Below are 18,846 nucleotides of genomic sequence, written 5' to 3' on the forward strand. Positions count from 1 at the left end.
TACCGCTCCGCCAAGGTCGGCATGGGGTGGTAAATCCGCCAACCCCCATGGCGCTATCGACGGCTTTCCGCCGTGCTTCGCGGTGCATTTAGCACCGCGAAATCCGCCAGGGTCGTAATGAGGGCCATTGTGATAAACTGGTAAATACATAAATAAATATTTTAACTTTGCAAACCAGATTGATTCCTGGTTCAGTGTGATCGGGTTGGGGGTCCAGGAGAGGGGCGTGATATGAGTGGTACATCGTTTAGAATAAAATAATTTTTAGACACAAATAAATAAGGATTTCAGTTGTGCATTACATGCTAGGCGTTGACTTAGGTGAAGTGCCGGATTTAAATCACTTACAACAGAAAGTTATACCAATATTAATGTATGGTGGCGAAGCAATGTTGAACATACCAAGACTTACATGGAACCAGGTCGAAAATCTATAAAAAATAAACAAAACATATAGGATATCTCAGGGGCAACACATATGTCTTGAAATCCAGATAATGCAGAGCAACAAACGTTTAAATCCTGGTACCGCCTTTTGAGACTCGTCTCCGGTATTAAGTGTGCTATAAAAGATTAATTAATTAATTCAAATGTAAATATAAATCAGCAAGATATGTTCGAAAAAATGCATGAAAAAGGCCAGTTAAAAAAAACAAGAAACAAACCCAATGCGATTTAAGAAACATTATGCATGCCATAATACAAGAATCAGACCTTTTTATCAAAGAAAAACCACAACAAATCATAAGAAAACTATGTTAGAATTCAAAAATCTACAAAGCAAACTAGTAAAATTACCTTGTAACATAAGTAATGTTGTACTGCCTAGACCACATCCATATCTGGAATAGTTTGAAGACAGACCAAGGCTGGAATAGCTTGTCAGAATCCATGTTATCTAACTGTCATAATGCAAGTCAGGGAGAACCATTTTTATATCATGGGCATAGACGCGTACCGTGCCATAAAGTTTCTTCTAGATCAAGACAAATGGGCAGAAATGAGAGGTAGCCTCCAAATGAGAACACAGGTGGAAAGCATTTGGAATATGGAGCGGTTGACCCACTTCCTAGCTGTTGGTAAATGAATACAACTTAAATATTTATCCAACTGCCTCTATGAATTTAAAATAATTTGCTCACTTACTATTTTTGTCAATTCCACAGATTCCCTTTCTTCTCCAAATGTGATCCAGATCAGTGTTCTGGCAAGTTTCATGCGCTTCCTGGTCGCATCAATAGGGGAGTTGAACCAATCTATACAGTTAATGGAAGCCAAAGGTTGCATATTAAGAGCGGCCTAGCATATTTATTTGCTCATTCTTGAAAGCTAACATCTATCAAGATGTTCCTTGAAAAATGATCTACAGGCTTAACCAAATAGACACCCCGGGCCACCACTGGCCTGAGTTGAAGTTCATCAATATGAGATAGTTCTGGTTCATTCCATTGTGGACAGAAGAGATCAGCATTGCGGAATCTTGAAATCCTTTCAGCACATTGCTTTTCCGTCTTTCTTAGAGGGTCACATTTTTGCATCCCTAAAGTTCAAAGCCATGAAATGAAATTGAAGGGATTCATGCTGATACATTTGAAAAAAGACTTCTGGAAATTGTCACTGTAGATAATTAGTCAAATGCATCAGTGCCCCGTCGACCTGTTGCGCAACAGTTGTCAGTTTATGCGCTAGGCCCTTTAATTTTGACAAAGAGAGGCACTTAGATATATAAAGTCTGTTACTCGCTCTAGCTTCTTTCCACACAGGAAGAAGATATAAGAAGACGTTCTCTTTGAACCCATAATTAAAACTTTAGCAACATTAAGCAGAAGGGATCTTTGTTCATAAAATAAGCATATTTATCTCAAGTCGTTGGGGATCCTGGGTAGTTCCTGAGAGATGGCCTGTATTGTCAGCATAACTAAGCAAGGGTACAGAGGACAGAATCATTCCCCCCAGGGCCTCCTTTGCCAGTTCCTCTTGTAGTGAATTAATATACAGATTCAAACTAAAAGTGGTCAATATGCATCCTTGTCGGACCCACCCTTGTTGCACATAAACTATTGGTACAACCACAATAATATTAATTCTCACTCTTTCGTTGGCACCATAATAAAGAAGTAAAACATTTTTCAATGTGGTTAATGGATGTTGTGTTTCCCTATAATATTTCATAACCTCAGCCTATTTACCAAATTGAAGGCCGTGGGCATGAAGGCCAACCCAGCATTCAGGTTCGGCCGGCGATCACCACTCATAACTGTATTTGTATAATAACATGAGCAATTTCATATCAGTTACCAGCTAAAGCATACAACGTTTTAGATACATTCAGGACACCTTAATTGGTAAGTTAACGCTACAGCAAAGTGGTTTACATTGTGTGACTCCATCCGTAATTTGGTCACACTTAAACAAGGACACAGCTGGCAATATACCCTGAAAACCTGTTATTGATTGAAGTGGCTTCTCTATTTATGCTACAAAAGATGTGAAGATTAACCATCTAGATTGGAAATTTTTACGTTGTCATGTCTTGTTTATAAGAGCAATCATGTGATCATTTTAATAAGGTATATACTGGAAAAAGTATAGGCAATATGCACCCCAAAAGGACTTAAAATGATAACGAATAATACGCAGAACTGTACTGATGAAATATAAATGCAGCATTTTGCTTTTGGGCCTGGCTCAACTCAGTCAGAACTATTTTATAAGAATAAAAACAATCAGAAAATGACTCTGTCACGCTGCAAAACACTCACAAAAGATAAATCAATTTCCACTGGTGGCTTAGTCGTTCTTCCAACAGAGAGTTCCTTATCCACTGATCAGCCATCAAAATGCTGCTCCTTTTTGATTTCCTAATAGTTGACGGTTACGGCCAATTAAACTTAAGCTCACAATTGATTACATTGCATCACGCACTCAGCCAGTATGTAGTCTGCATTATGATTTACCCAGCATCTCACCTGTAGGTGTGAGTTTTCAGCTAAAAGCTGGGTCGCACCATAAACTGTGGGTGTACACAAAATGACCTAAAATTAGCTAGCACTCACTGACCTTCTTTCCCTTTGCTGGGAGGAGAGTATGCATCAAGAGATCAGAGCTAGCAGTAGCAGCCATACTACCCAGGGCGCTACAAGAAAGATATTTGGGACATCACCACCATCGCTAGGAACCAAAGGGAGTGTAACAGGCTCTGCCTCACGTGTGCTTGTCATTTTCATTCTCTTTGCTTTTGTTGCAGTCGCGGGTGGGAGGGCACATTCTTTTTGGAGGGCTCTAAGAGGCTGCCGGAGATCTCATTCTGGCAAAAGGAGGCTGGAGACTGGAGACCTTCCTACCAGCCAAGGGAACAAACCTTTTGACAATGTGCATTGTTTATCAGATTGTTTATCAGATGTGACAAATGCTAAGGACCATATTCACAGAAGCTTTTTGCACGCTGTGAATGCTCACAAGGCCTAGTAGGACTGCATCAGTCTTTCTCTTCATTGTTATTGTATTTGCCTTTCATGTCCTTGTTTCCTCCCCGGTGCCCTGTAGAAGCACCTTAGCAATGCACAGTGTATAAATAAATAAAAAAAAGAAATAATGGCACAATCCCGTTGGAAAAGGCTCTGTGAATAAGGCCTTTAGAAACATGAAGTCTATGCACTCAGTGGGAGTAAAATTTTGTCTCGAAGAGATATTATATTTTGAAGGCTGTTGGTCCACCTTCTTGCTGCCCGCACTGGTCCTCTTATACTCGCTAACGGCATCAGAAATGTTGTTCTCAGAAGCATTAAGTAGCCACAGAAACATTTTTGAGAAATTGGTAGAATTGATCAATTACTATTTTTGTCATAGGACCTCGTATATATAGCATGGAAGGTATGAATTCAGATTCCTAGAATTTGGTCTGTGTATAAAAGTGAGAGTCTGCCATTCGCACAGCAAGATCCAATCCTGGGAATTCTTATGAGTTGGCATGACTCAGATTAAGGCCCAGTTTACATGAAAGGCACTATAACATCTGCAAAATGCACAGTATTTCCGGGTAAAACTGGCAAATTGTGATATGTCAGGACATATCACTACTGACTGACATGTTTTATCCGAGCGGGTGGAGGATAACAGGACATAATGATTTGGGGTTTTATACCTGTTTCAGATAAATATGATGGAAATGAGTGTGAGGTTGGGAGAATCAAATGAGTGTGAGGTTGGGAGAATCTTGTGGGGGAATGCAACATAGCCTACAACTTATGCAGTTCTGTGAAAAAAGACAGATTTCTGAGTGTGCAATTCTGGAATGTACATCCAGATTTGTTTCCCTGTACATTTTGGATTATTTGATCGTTGCCAAGCATAGATTGTCTTCCCTGGAGCTTAGTCTAAACAATCCCGCAGATGAGTACTGTTACGTTTCCACCTATGTACAAGCAGGCAACGTTTACAGTGGATTCCTATGGAAATTCTTATTCCTGCTTCTTAAAGGTGTACAAAGAAGGCAGATTCTATGTAAATGCTTTGGTTTTATGCCAGCATGAATATACCAACCAGGCGTAAAATCAAGGGGTTCATTGAAGGTGGAGGGAAAAAGGGAGACAAAATCGAGACCCTCTTCAATGACTCCCCTTCCACCTCCAAACTTCATGAACGTGACCGGGCGCATGAAAACAGTGTTAAGACAGGCGTAGCACCTTTATGCCTCCTTTTAGCACCTTTTCCTACACTCCAGGAATTCAGAAAATCACTTCCCTTCTGTGACCCTCCCCATACTGCCCACATCTTTCATTCCTAAAAACATTCAAGAAATCACTTTTGCTCAGTTAAGAAAGCCTGCTGTTGTGCTTACGTCCTAGACAGCTTCAATAATTTATCAATAAAATTGAAGCATGCTATGTAAACATAAATTCTCTATGCCAAATTCACATACAATGTCGATTGCTCCCAGTTTATGAAGGGGATTTGGTATTCTGTTAATGGAGTCAAATATTGGGAAGAGCCATTTTTCTTTTGTTTATAGCACAGCAGTAAGACTAGGGGCCTCATTACAAGCTTGCCGGTAAATAATTGGAATAACAGGCATGCATCTGCTACCAAGACCGTGTTGCATTGCTGCTGTAATCAATGGTTGACTCAGAGTCAGTGTGCACACGCATTTCCGGATGGTAGCACCAGCATGCCAGTAATAGCATCAAAAGGCCACAAAATACCCCATACCTGCATACTCGCTGATGCTGACTCTGATTCCGGCTTCGCGCACACTGGCCTTCTGGCACAGTTGTTACTGGTACCGGTATTACCGTGACCGGAAAAAACCTGATTGCCAGAACAGGAAATGTACCTGCAGCATTATTAAAACACAATCCTTTGAAATCCTCAGTGCACCGGGGTCAGAGGCACATTCTGAGCACTGAAGAATATACACAGACATGACATCAAGACAATCTGGCGCACGGAGGTGCAAGCCAAGATTCAGTGAATCAGAACTGAACATGTTGGCGGACACGCTGGTCGAGAACTCTGCAGATGTCTTCTGCAATGACCTACGGTGCCAAATGCAAATCAGGAAGAAGGCCATCTGGGAGGAGGTTACCCGGAAAGTGTCGTCAGTGGGGAAAACCCCCAGAACAGCTAGGGACTGCAAAAAGAGGTGGAACAATCTACGTCTCCCTGTGTGATCTACGTCTCCATGTGCAGAACTTCCTTGCTGCACAGCAAGCCCAGGGCACGGCCACAGGAGGTGGACCACCATCTCCAATAAAACTGCAGGCCTGGGAGGAAACCTGCAGCAGTAATGCACTTGGAGGTGATCGTGGGAATTCAAGATGCGGAGGCCAGAGATGTCACGTCCAATGAGGCTGGTGAGTCCCCGTAAGCCCAATGTCACATCACACACCTTGTAGCCCCAATGCCAATGAGTAGGCCAATATGTGAAGTATGTTGTACCCGAGGCCAGTATAGCCCTGTGGGCAGTCCACACATCATCAACTTTGTTGCACACATGCACATCATACCTGCCTTAACCCACACCCATACACCACTCACACGTCGCTTCTAGTTTGCTTGAAAAACGGTTTTAATAACCTGCCACTGCCAACCTATTCTTGCCCACAGTTGCAAAGTCGCATCTAGATTGTTTGAAATACTGCTTTAGTAACCTGCAACTGCCAACCTATTCTAGCCCACAGTTTCAAAGTCACATATAGATGGTTTGAAATACTGTTTTAGCAACCTGCTACTGCCAACCTATTCTAGCCCAAAGTTGCAAAGTCGCATCTAGATTGTTTGAAATACTGTTTTAGTAACCTGCCACTGCCAACCTTTTCTAGCCCACAGCTGCAAAGTCGCATCTAGATTGTTTGTAATACTGTATTAGTAACCTCCCACTGTCAACCTATTCTAGCCTACAGTAGCAAAGCTGCATTTAGAGTATGTGTAAATTGTCAACACCCATGTCAGCCTATGCCTTAGTATCCAGTATCCGCTTTTTGTAGCTTGCTCTGATTGTCATGTTTAACTTGTCTAGCATGTTTAGCCACGATCAGACATACCTGACTGAATATCCTTCTCTAGCCTACTTAGCCTTGATTAGCCCAGCGTTGCTTGCTGACTTATCCCGGAAGGCATTAGCATAAGCACCACACCTTTCTATCATGGTCTAACTATGCACACATAATGTGTACTGGTGCCTTACTGCAGTACTCACCTATCGTATGGTGACTGCGTCCTACCCTCTTAGCAAGCTACCTATATCGCCCTTCCACACGCACCCATAGCCACCCTAGTCAAACGCCCTTCAATCATTCAAGTCACGTACACACACATGCCCTCACAAACATACCATGCATTTGCCTTCACTCTACACTGTTCTACTTAGAACTGTCCTCTGCTTGATTACACTACAAGATTTTAACATGTGCCAGTCTACGGTCCAATTAACGCATGTACACACATCCCCTCAGCAGGCCACCAAACCCTGCAGCCTCCAACAGAGAAACAAGACTGCCAAGAATCTATGATCCACTAACTAATGCCCACCTCACCACCATTCGCCCGAGGGACGCTCAACCTACTCCCAACATCTCACCTTACAAAGATACCAATGGCCAACACCCACTTCAGCTTAACTGCCGACTCTTTAGAGATCCTACCTCCCTGTCGAACAGCCAACACAGCTCAGCCAATATCTATCCAACCCACTCAAATTGGCATAAAATGTGCATTAATAAATGCCCGCTCTATGGAGCCCATGCCCCAGATGTAGAAGACTTAATTGACAACGAAAACATTGACCTCCTGGCCATTACAGAATCCTGGCTTCACTCTGCGGCAGGTCCCGCAATCATGCTAGCCATTCCAGATAACTATACTCTTATAAGACTGCATCGTACCACCTCCAGAGGCGGAGGTCTTGCTATAATTGTCAAGAATAACTTAACGCTAAGACTTTCCACACCCCATAACACAAACTCCTGTGAATCCCTCACTGCCAAACTTACCATTTCAAATACTCAAACTATCACTATTCACGTGATATACCGACCCCCAGGACCTCTGGGCTCCTTTGAGGAATACTTCACAAATATATTATCTGATAACCTTAAAAATTCATCACAATGCCTTATCCTAGGAGACTTTAACCTCGGATTCAATGACTCACTAGATCCCAATAATGCACAGATTAATAACTCCATAGAGGAACTAGGATTTACCCAAAAGGTCACAGAACCTGCCCACATTAAAGGTAGGACCCTTGTTTGGATTGCTGAACATAATCGTCCTACCACTATCACTTCTATACTGCCCCAGCCTTGGTCTGACCACTACCTGATATCCTTTATGCTAGAGGTCACACCTCCCACGAATACTAGCAGTATAGCACCCGCCGTTCCCACTAGAAATAAAAGAAATATTACACCTGAAAATCTTATCCTCCTAATCCTTCCTACACTGAACTCTATCTCAGACCAGACTGACCCATCCATCATGGTAGAAATGTACAATAAAGTAATGCTTGCATCACTTGACGTCATTGCACCTCTGAAGATTAGAAAGAGCAAACCCCGCCAACACCTAAACACATGGTTCTCACCACATCTGAAAGCAATTAGACAAGAGAAATGTCTAAGTGAAAAAATCTGGAGATCAGACCCCTCAGACCTTAACAAGAACAACCTGAATAAACTAGCCGTCCTCTACAAAAAAGAAATTATCCTAGCCAAACAAACTTCATACAACGCCCGAATCTCCCAAGCCAAATCAAATACCAAAGAACTGTTTGCCATCCTCAAAGAGGTAGAATTACCAATTCAAGCTTCTGACTCCTGTCTTAAGGACAAAAATTGGTGTACAAGATACTAAATGCTTTGGCCAACAAGATAACAACTCTCCAGGTGAAGATTAACAATAAGAAAGACACCCTCACTGCCTCTAGGACTAGTAATGATGCCACTATTTCCAAAATTGATGCGAATACCACTCCACTACTTCAGACCACCCCGACTCCACCCACACCACTGACCTCCTGCTTCCACTTTCACAAAGTATCCATCAAAGAAGTAGAAAAAGTTATTCTTACCCTCAAACCGTCTAGTCGTCATGGTGACCCATGTCCAGCTCAAATCATAAAATATGCCACCCGTTAACTCTCCCCCTTCATCACTAAACTCATAAATGCCTCATTCACATCAGGCACTATACCCAGCAACCTGAAACATTCCTGGGTCCTCACCCTCCTTAAAAAACAAACCCTTGACCCATTTAGCCCCACTAATTACCGCCCCATAACTACAGTGCCATTCCTACTCAAAATCTTGGATAAAATAGCATATCTACAAATCCAGCATCATCTGGAACAAAATCACCTACTAGGAGTTCGACTCTCTGGCTTCAGACCTCAACATGGCACTGAGACTGCGCTCATAGACCTCAAGGCACAAATAGATGCACTGAGAGACGAAGGCAAGACAGTACTCTTGCTACTCCTCGATCTCTCATCCACGTTTGACTTCGTAGACCATTCAATACTCTGCAACCACTTGTAGTCCATGGCCTGTTTCTCTCAGGAGGCAGTCGCCTGGATCCAGTCCTTCCTTGATAACAGGACAATGCGAGTCTTCTCTCCTCTTGTAGCTGAGGACCCTGCACCCATATCTTGTGGTGTACCTCAGCTCCTGCATATCTCCTACTCTGTATAACATCTTCACAAAGCCCCTTTTCGATGATCACCATGGTCTAGGTATCACCTACATGAATTACACTGATGATACACAGATCCTCATCCCGCTGACGGGAGATTATGACAAGGATTTGGCCATTGTGAACAGAGTATACCTCATCATCCAGGCATGGATGGCTTCTCACGGTCTATGCCTGAATGATGACAAAACAGAACTCCTCATTCCAGGCACCCCATCCAACACCAAAAAACCAGGTCCGAACTACTCATTCATAATTGACAACAACAACATCACTGTGGCTAAGGTAGTCAAAACCCTCAGATTCTACATAGACTCCACGCTCACCTTCAGCAAACAAGTAAATGCTGTAGCCTCAGCTACATCCCATACTTGCAAGCTAATCAGAGCAGCCAAGCCCGTCCTCTCACCTAACAAATGCATCACCTTAGCAAGAGCCCTCATCTTATCCAAATTGGACTATTGCAATACCCTCTATATAGGTAGCAACAAATACATTACGTCAAAAATTCGGACCCTTCAAAACAATGCCTTAAGAGCTGCCCTAAGCTTCCCTAAAAATGCCCATATTTCTCACTTTAGAAGAAACGTCAATTGGCTCTCTACGAAAGACAAGATCCTACTTAAAAATGCATCTCTGACACATAAATGCCTCAACTAATCAGCCCCACAACACCTCTCAGCTAGATTTACTAGACAAACAGCCTCTTGTCCCATAAGAAAAGTCAACTCTAACCTTCTATTAGTACCCAGATTTAAGCGTACTAAATCTGGTGGGAGTAGCTTCCCCGTTAAAGAAGCACAATACTGGAATTCCCTCCCCCTGCCTTAAGGGAAGACTTACCCTACCTACAATTTAGATCTAGTCTCATTTACTGGCTAAAGGAACATGACGTTTGACCTTACCTCACCTGCAACTTCCTAGCTTTATCGTATGCATGTGACCTCATTGCTTTTGTTACATACATGTGTTTCACATTTATTCTTTGTATTCCTTGTGTTTATTGTATAATACCTATCCACTTGCCTGTTGTTCATTTATACAGCATTGTAACCAGAGATGTACTTATTATTCATGCCCTTTATGTAACATAAGCTTAACAACCCTCTTTATGCCTTTGCGCCCTAACACCTTTAGGGCTGGTGTGCAATATAAATAAAATAAACAAAACAAACAAACAAACATCACACAGGTCCCTTGTATTGCCCCCACAAATTGCATCTGCAGGAACTCAGACACACATCCCCCTGCCACTGCACAACTGCTGTTGTCACCGCCATGCTACCACATGCCCAAAGTCATGTCAGTGTCACGTAACCCCACCACCAGCAGATGACAAGATGCACACATCAATGATACATGTGGCCCACTTGGCCCACCCACCACGTCACATCCCGGAGAATCTATCTCAACACAGCTCATGCCACAGGCAGCAGACACATGATTAACACATCTGTGTGACAATCAGAGTACCCCATGTCATTCAGCTTGTGTGCCACACCCTTAACACCCAAACCGGTAAAGGCCAATACCCCAGGCCACAGGCACTGCACACACCCACACAGCATTCTCCGACAACTACATGTGTGCACCATGGCATGGGCATCAGCATGTCTTTGACAATGCACATACATCTGAAATCACTAGTACTCATGTCTGTCTGATGAATCCACACCCATCACTGATGCTGTGCCTTTCTGACTCACACAGGCACGTCATCTGGCGATGAGGCGGAACAGCCAACAACATCCCAGAACACCAGGGCACGCTGCCGCTGGCCCACTACCACCTCCACCCAGGGATCCAGTGTATCCAGCAGCAGAGGGGAGTGGGCTACTACTGCATCCGCCCAGCCAACACCCAAACAGGAGCCACCTGTCGTACAGGCACCCCCCGGACAGGAGCCACCTGTCGTACAGGCACCCTCCGACAGGAGCCAACTGTCATACAGGCACCCACCCGACAGGAGCCACCTGCACCCCTCATGCAAGGCAGACCACCCGCTGACATTGGGGAAGATGGTGGGCCTGATTATATATCGAGTGACCACAGCTAGTCCGATGCTGAGGAATTCAGTCCTGTGGGACCACTGAGCCCCAACCAGACAACCCCCACCCCTACACAATGTATGTGACATCGAGGGGTGCCTGTCCAGGATGGAGGCACGACAAACATCAATGCACACAATGGTGCAACAATACCTGAAGGAGGCCCCGGCTCATGCGAGAGACACTACAGGACACCTCCAGGAGGACCGCACGGATGCTGGGCCAAGCCACACAAGGGATATACCATCTGTCATGGTGGGTGAGGGAGTGGAATGGGTCAATCTCAACCCTGTTTGAGTCCATCGCCGTGTTAGTGCAGACACTTGTGGAACAATGGCACATGCCCTTGCCACTGGCACCATCTTCGAGCAACGCTCTCACAAGTTCACAACAAAGCAGCCCAAGGTGTACGTCGCTGCAGCTGACTTGCCCTGCAGATGTGCCCAACCTTCCACATAAACGTGGACAAAATAGTACACAGTCTCGTTGTGTGTGGTGAGGGATAGTTGGGGAGGGGATGTGGGGAGGGATAGTTGGGGAGGGGGTGTGCAGAGGGGTAGTTGGGGAGGGGATGTGGGGAGGGATAGTTGGAGAGGGGGTGTGGGGTGGGTTAGTTGGTTGGGGGTGTGGGGAGGGATAGTTGGGGAAGGAGTGTGAGGAGGGATAGTTGGGTGAGATTGTAGAGGTAGTCAAGGGCAATCACAAATGTAAATGGTAATTATGTTCACAATGTATATGGTGTTCATAACAAAAACATGACTGGACATTGATCTTTCGGTGTGAGTGCATTTATTCATGTACAGTGTCCAGTGCCCAGTGTGCTCAATGTCCAGTGCTGTGTGTGTAGCTGGTGCTCAAAAGTAGTGCTGTATAAGGTCTGCACATGTGGCACGTCCATCATTGCTGTTGCAGCACTGGACATATTCCTCCTCCTCAGTCTCGTCCTCAGCCTCTGGTGGTAGCATGTCAATGTCGGGGGGGGCAGGAGGACATTGCACCTGATGCACATGTTGTGCCACATGGCACATGCCAGCACACTTTTTCCCACCTTCTCAGGGGTGTACATGAGGGCTCCCCCCGATCTGCTGGGGCAGAGGAACCTGGCCTTTAACAGGCCAAAAGTATGCTCAATGGTGCAGCAAGTGCGTACATGGCCATAGTTGTACGCCTGTTCGTGCCTTTTGTGGGGCTGCCTGATGGGGGTCATTAGCCATGGCATCAGGGCATACCCAGCGTCACCTGCACGGATCAACAGAAAGGGTACATGTCAATTTCCTGGTCATTCCATGTTGGCACAGGCTGTATAGTGTTAAATTGAGAAGACTAACAGTTCTTTTCTGAGTACCAGAAGGAATTAATTTCAGGATGTGTGTGGGGTGTATCTTGTGCTGTTGCATTCACATGGACCATTTACAGACAAGATTACCGACAAGATTACCTCTAACAATTTTCTCAGCAACTGACACAAATGGAAGTAAATGTCAATGATGTCTCACATATGAAATTCAACTATGTCTGGTAGAACGGTACTTTTAGCATTTGAACGAAATTCATTTGTGATGCAGTGGTAGTACCGGTGTGCAGTCTTTATTACCAATACTTTATATAGACATGCTTAGAAATCGTGACCCATATGACGAAGGACATATATTGATGGAATATGTGTGTGGGGGGTATATTTGCTATGAGGGGTTGGATTTTGGGGTGTGAAACCGACGACGTCACCTTGAAATCATATATTAGTGGTAGTGAAGCATACTCCCAATTCAGAGATTTTTGTCTAGGAGCATTCCATTTAAAGGTGTCACATTTGGAAGACATGACACGGGTACTAACAGGCAGTGTACCTGTCAAATGTGTGTGCATCCACAAGTTTTACAGGGGGGGCAGCTTCTGGATTCTCTGGCTGAGCATCATGTGTTGTGTATTTCATTGACTGTGTATTTCCCTATCATTGTCACCATGGAGTGGTGCATTCTGGTACATGTGGTTTTGGTTCATTGCTGGACCACATAGATGTAGTTATGTATGCACTGTATATTTTACATACATGGAGACACGGCTGTCAAGGCCTTGCACCCAGGAATGCTACTGCTGTGTTGCACCTTCAGTTGCACCTACACACTTGCACATTTCAAGACCTCACAACGCTGACTAGGGTCATGTCCCTTTGAATGTGGGAGGTTTATTATTGTTACAATTGTGGGTAATGATATTTTCTGTTCTTATTCCTCATTTACCTTTGCCTTTCAGTTACCTATCCCGCCTCTGGGCACTTTCACAGGGAATTGGTAATTGTATAATGAATTTGCAGTGGGAGTTATGATGGACTGATGCATGCAGTGTGCACATTTACTGGTCATGGGTCTCATACTGGGCTATTTTTGGAACTCTCCAGATGGCCATGCAATTAGACTTACCCATCAGCCAGGTATGCTATGCACTTCACTGCCCCCCCTCAATTCAACACTCCACATGGCCTTGTAGTTAGACTCACCCAGTGGCCAGGTATGCTATACTCCTCACTGCCCTCCCCCCAATTCAACACTCCACATGGCCTTGTAGTTAGACTCACCCAGCAGCCAAGTATGCTATGCTCTACACCTGCCCCCAATTCAACACTCCACATGGCTTTGTATTTAGACTCACAGAGCAGCCAGGTATGATGTCCGGCATGTCGTGCCATGTACTTGGGCAACGTTGGAGTTCTGCAGCACCATGGAGTCATGTGTAGAGCCAGAGAATCTTGCACAGCAATGTGCGATGAGGTGGTGGGCATCACACATCATCTGTATGTTGAGGGAATGGTACAGCTTCCTGTTGCGGTACACTACGTCCACAGCATGCCTGACCACCAGCTCCACATGTGTGCAGTCCACTGCACCAGTTACATTAGGCATGACTGCAAGTGCATGGAATGCTATTTTTGTGACATTCATGTCCTCAGCAGTCCGTGATAAGCTGATGTGCTCCCGTACGTGGGGCTCCCGTATGTGGGACAGGAGAACATCAAGCACCTGGATTGGCACACGGGAGAAACATGGGTGGGAGATACCATGCAGCTGGCCCACTGTGTGCTGGTATGTGCCTGTGCCAATAAAGTGTAGCACATACACTACCTTCAGCAAGGGGGTGATGGCTGTCTGGATATTAATGAGGCTGACCAGGTCATCATGAACGAGGTCCACTATGGTGGTGATGGTGTCCCTGTCTAGCCGGTACAGGGTATGGATCTGAGCTGGTGTGAGGTTGAATGGGGTGGGCCTTAGACGAGGGATCGGTGGCTGCCTGTGTGGTACGACCTGTTGCGCATTAGAGATTTGCTGATCCATGATGGCCCCCCTTCTCCTCATGCGCCTCCGCTGCTTCCTCCACCTCACTGCCTCTTCAATCAGTAGCTCTGCAGGCATGTCCTCCAGTACTGCTACTGCTAATGCTAGCATTGTGGTTCTGGAAGGGGTGTGGTGTGTGGGAGGGGTCCTTTTAAGCTGTGGAACAGACCATTGGGTCAGCCTGTGCTGATTTTGAGCACCTGTGGCATGTTTCTACACACCAGTATCCACTTATCGCCTGGTCCGCAATGCCGGTATTTCCGACATCGTTTTCACGTTGATATCGGCATGACCATGCTAGTGGTTGCATGTCCATGCACCTCGGAATGTGCACTTACTTACGCCATGCCGGTATCACAGGCAGGGCTGCCACATGTCTGCGGAGATACCGGCAACGGTGTTGCCAGGCGCGGTGGGTCCCTTGCAATGTCAGTGTTACCGGTGTCACAACTCGGACTACGACGGTCCGGAAAAGGGTGCCCATATGGATATAACGCCATCACTATTTCCGGACCGGCAAGCTTGTACTGAGGCCATAGAAAAATAAAGCCTCTTGATGTATCCTCAGACTTCCACTCCCATCGGTCTCTGGGATTATGAGTCCTTTCCTTCACCAATCCTATGATCCATGAAAGTCCTTCTTTCCAATGTCTTCCAGTCTGGCACCTTACCAAAATGCTTTGGGTGCAATAGCCCCTCTAACAGAATGGTCCTCGAAAGAGGAGATGTCCACTCCTGCCCATTGGGTAACCCAACGAATGCAACAAGCTAAGGAGGGAGAAAGAACAGGGTGAAAGGGGGACTAAAAGGAAATAAATAACTGATCCATAGGCACTTGTAGGTCCGCAGTCTTACATTCATACACCCTCACGCCGTGCAGGACACATAAAGCAAGATAATGAGGACATGGTGGGAACTCAATCAGACATGAATTAGTCTGAGTACGTCATGAAATGTAAAAACAAACACCAGTGGTTGTGAAATATCACCCTGAAAGGTCCAAAGCACGAGCATCCTCAACCATCTGGAAAGAAACAAGAAACGTCAGCACGACTAGTTTAGCAGAGAGTTTCCTGAAAAAGAGATCGGTATCGTCTGGCCTTCTTCTAAACAAACACAACACCTTATTAACACCCCAGAGACAAGAATGCCAATGTTGCAGAGGGATGGTCCGCCCAATACCATTAGGTAGCCGACTCACCAATGGATGAGCCCCAATGGGAGTCCCTGACACAGTAGCATGAAATGAAGAAATTGGCCCAGGCCTAGCGAATGAGATGGACAGTCCCTACCAAAACCCTCTCTTTGGTCAATCACTCCCCGAAGCAAAACATGCCATGAAACAAAGGAAACCTCCAAAAACAAAGGGATGGGGCTGGTGTTTCTCACTCAGAAGAAACTCGCTGAAATGGGTGCAAGGGATTGGCACAGCTTGGGCCAATTCTAACACATCTGGCAACCATATCTGTGCTGGGGATATCCACAGCACGTCTGCTTCTTGTCTCTGAACAAACAGCGGAATTCTGGCAATCACCAATAAGGGGAGAAAAGTGCAGTGTGTCCATGGAATGCAGATCTAGAAGAACTATATGTGATGAGTGCAAATGGGTCCAGTTTCCAGCTTAAGAATCTCGGTGGAGATTATTCAGCACCTGACGACAACAGGACCACCTTAAATTGATCTGATTGCTTCTCTTTACTCTACCAAGACTGTCCTCCAACTGTTTTGGTCCGCCAGGTGGCTTGAAAGCCAATCTGCCACCCGATTTCCAGCCCCCAGGAGAAATTCTACCTGAATCCTGATCTGTGGTCTGAGACATGAATTCCAGAAGGCATCTGCTAGATCGGACATTGACCTGGAGTGGGCGCCTCCCAACGCTAATGTTCAGAATCGACACTCGCCGTAACAAATCCTTTCTCTGAAGAAAACATTCTCTCGGTGAGAGTGTCACCATGCTCGCTGGTCCTTTCATCTAACCTGAAAAAAACCCACTCCTTTTACAACAACCCAGGAAAAAATTAGCAAAAACTGAAAAGACCTTGTGCAGAGTCTCGTTCGCTGTGCAGCTCACGTGGGAATGACAAGAACCAATTAACGGACAAAACCCAAGATCAAAGCACAGAAAGTACAAAAAGAAAAAGGCACTAAATATAAGAATTATATGCAGCAGTCCAATACACAGAAAAACAGGTTCATTCTTATCTGAATGGTGCACGAGAAACAGTAAGAAAAGAGCAGGAACCATGAGGGAGGAAGGACTTTTATGGATCAGACGATTGTGAAAATGATGAAGGCAAAGACTCATAACGCTAGAGGCTTATGGGAGTTGAAGTCCGACGATTTATGCAGAGCCTTTCTTTGTTTCTTTCTAGTGGTGGTGTACTTTGTCTCAATACTATGCTTGAATGAAAGTAAAACCGTTCTGCACAATAAGCGCCTGTGCACCATGCTGTAGAATTGGCGATGCACCTGCAGTGTTTGTTCTACATTCTGAAAATAAATGCTGGTTAAAGGCACATATTTTGGCATGTTTTATAATGGATGGTAAACAGTTCGGAATAGTCAAAGCAAAGCACGAACACACAATGCCAAGGCCAACAGTTTGGGATTTTCTATAGGCAGACATGTCCCCATACTTAACTTAGGGCCTGATTCACAGGCGCATTTTATAATGGTACAGTCCCATTGGAAAAGGTGTTATGAATCAGTCCTTTAGACATTTTAACATGATACATTTAAATATTACTGTGTTATACCAATGTTGCCACAAAAATGAACACTCTGTTCTCAATCGTGTTTATATTGTCTTACAAATCAAACCGATGCAACGTTGTTACTGCTTGTGTTTAGATGTTCTATGCAAAAGTAATAAAAAATCGGCAAGCAGAGTACTTTACTCGAGATCCACGGGCTGGAATGGTTTACTTCATATACATATACTGGCAGAACGCGCACTTGGTTCATGCTTTTTGTTATAATAGTAGCTGGATGAATGCAGAAATTAAACATTACCTTTCAGACAGATACTTTTTACCGTTAGAAATGGCGACTTTAAATCATTTAAATGTGACAAGAATTTAGATAACAAAGAAAATGTGCTACAAGACAGACCTGGGTGATGTAATCACACCATGATGATCAGGCAGCTACGCTACCACATCGCCAGCGGGCATTTGCATATCTTTGGGGTGCTATTGAGATGAGGCAGAAGTTCGCTTCACTCGCCTTTTGTTCGAAAAATCATGCTGAGACATGGTGCTCTGATGAAAGTGTGACATTTTTTACTTTTGACTTAAAATAGTGTATTATATTTTGCTGCTGTATTACTTGACTACCCAGGGTATACATGGCAGTTAGAGGGACGGTATGTTCTAGGCATTTTAGATATCCAAAAATGCATTAAAATCAAGTACGAGCTTAGGTTTAACTGGAATGCTTTGACATTACTAACGGGAAAGCCACACATGTAAGGCTGCATAATTTGTACGCACAATTGCTGAATTTATGCACACACCTGCCTCTGTTGCTCACGTTCTAGAAAAAGACCTGGAAACTGAGATGTTTTTATCCTTGCGCTGAGCCTTCTGTGTCCAGGTTCGCAACGGGTTCGGAAGCCCCACAGATAGGCACCGGCTGGATTCCACACGTCAGCACAAATCCCGCAGGTTATCAGGGTGCGTCCAGTTGTTGCTCACCACTAGAAAGGCGCCTCCTTGCCACTTGTTGCCTCGGCTGGGTCTATGGCAAACTGCTGTGACTGTCTGTGAGCTGCAACAGTCATACCCGCTCCACGATGAGCAACTAAAAGTTCCGGTCAAGTCCTGAATGGGAAAGGCTGAGCTGCTAGCAGTCCAGCGTGTGAGGTGCCTGCTGCTGCGAGGGAGTGCCTGTTGCATCTACACTTCACCGAAAGGTGTCAGGAATGGGTGTCCGTTGCTTCGGCTTGCTGACGCCCCATCCTGTCCCCATGACTGTAATTGTAAGTCTCACGGCCAAGTTCTTCAAAATCAAGCGAACGTTCGGCAACACTTCATGCGACTGAGGCCACCTACAGCACCAACAGGGAACAGCTCTCCGCTTGAGACTACTATTAAACAAAAAAATCATATCATTCATGATCAAGGCTCAAAGGGTCCTTGTTTTCGTGTTTTTCGGATTTTTACACATACATGTAGACAGAATATAGCAGAATTAACTTTGTTTCCTTTCCTTGTGTATTTATATATGAAAAAAAAAAACAGATATGCATGTTTCCTGCTTAGCGCTTCAAATTGGT

At 44.8% G+C, this 18,846-nt stretch overlaps 1 protein-coding gene across 1 annotated transcript in view; it reads right to left on the minus strand.

The window, feature by feature from the left end:
- The window catches only part of LOC138526307 (parapinopsin-like), a 2,832,341-nt gene extending 2,813,807 nt beyond the window's left edge, over positions 1-18,534 (minus strand). Inside the window, exon 1 of the mRNA XM_069636896.1 lies at positions 18,085-18,534. The gene's annotated coding sequence lies outside the window, so the exon portion shown is untranslated. The remainder of the gene's footprint in view (positions 1-18,084) is intronic.
- Positions 18,535-18,846: the final 312 nt, after the last annotated feature.

The sequence above is a fragment of the Ambystoma mexicanum genome, chromosome 7p, assembly GCF_040938575.1.
Source record: "Ambystoma mexicanum isolate Mex_15411 chromosome 7p, UKY_AmexF1_1, whole genome shotgun sequence".
NCBI classification, from domain to species: Eukaryota; Metazoa; Chordata; class Amphibia; order Caudata; family Ambystomatidae; genus Ambystoma; species Ambystoma mexicanum.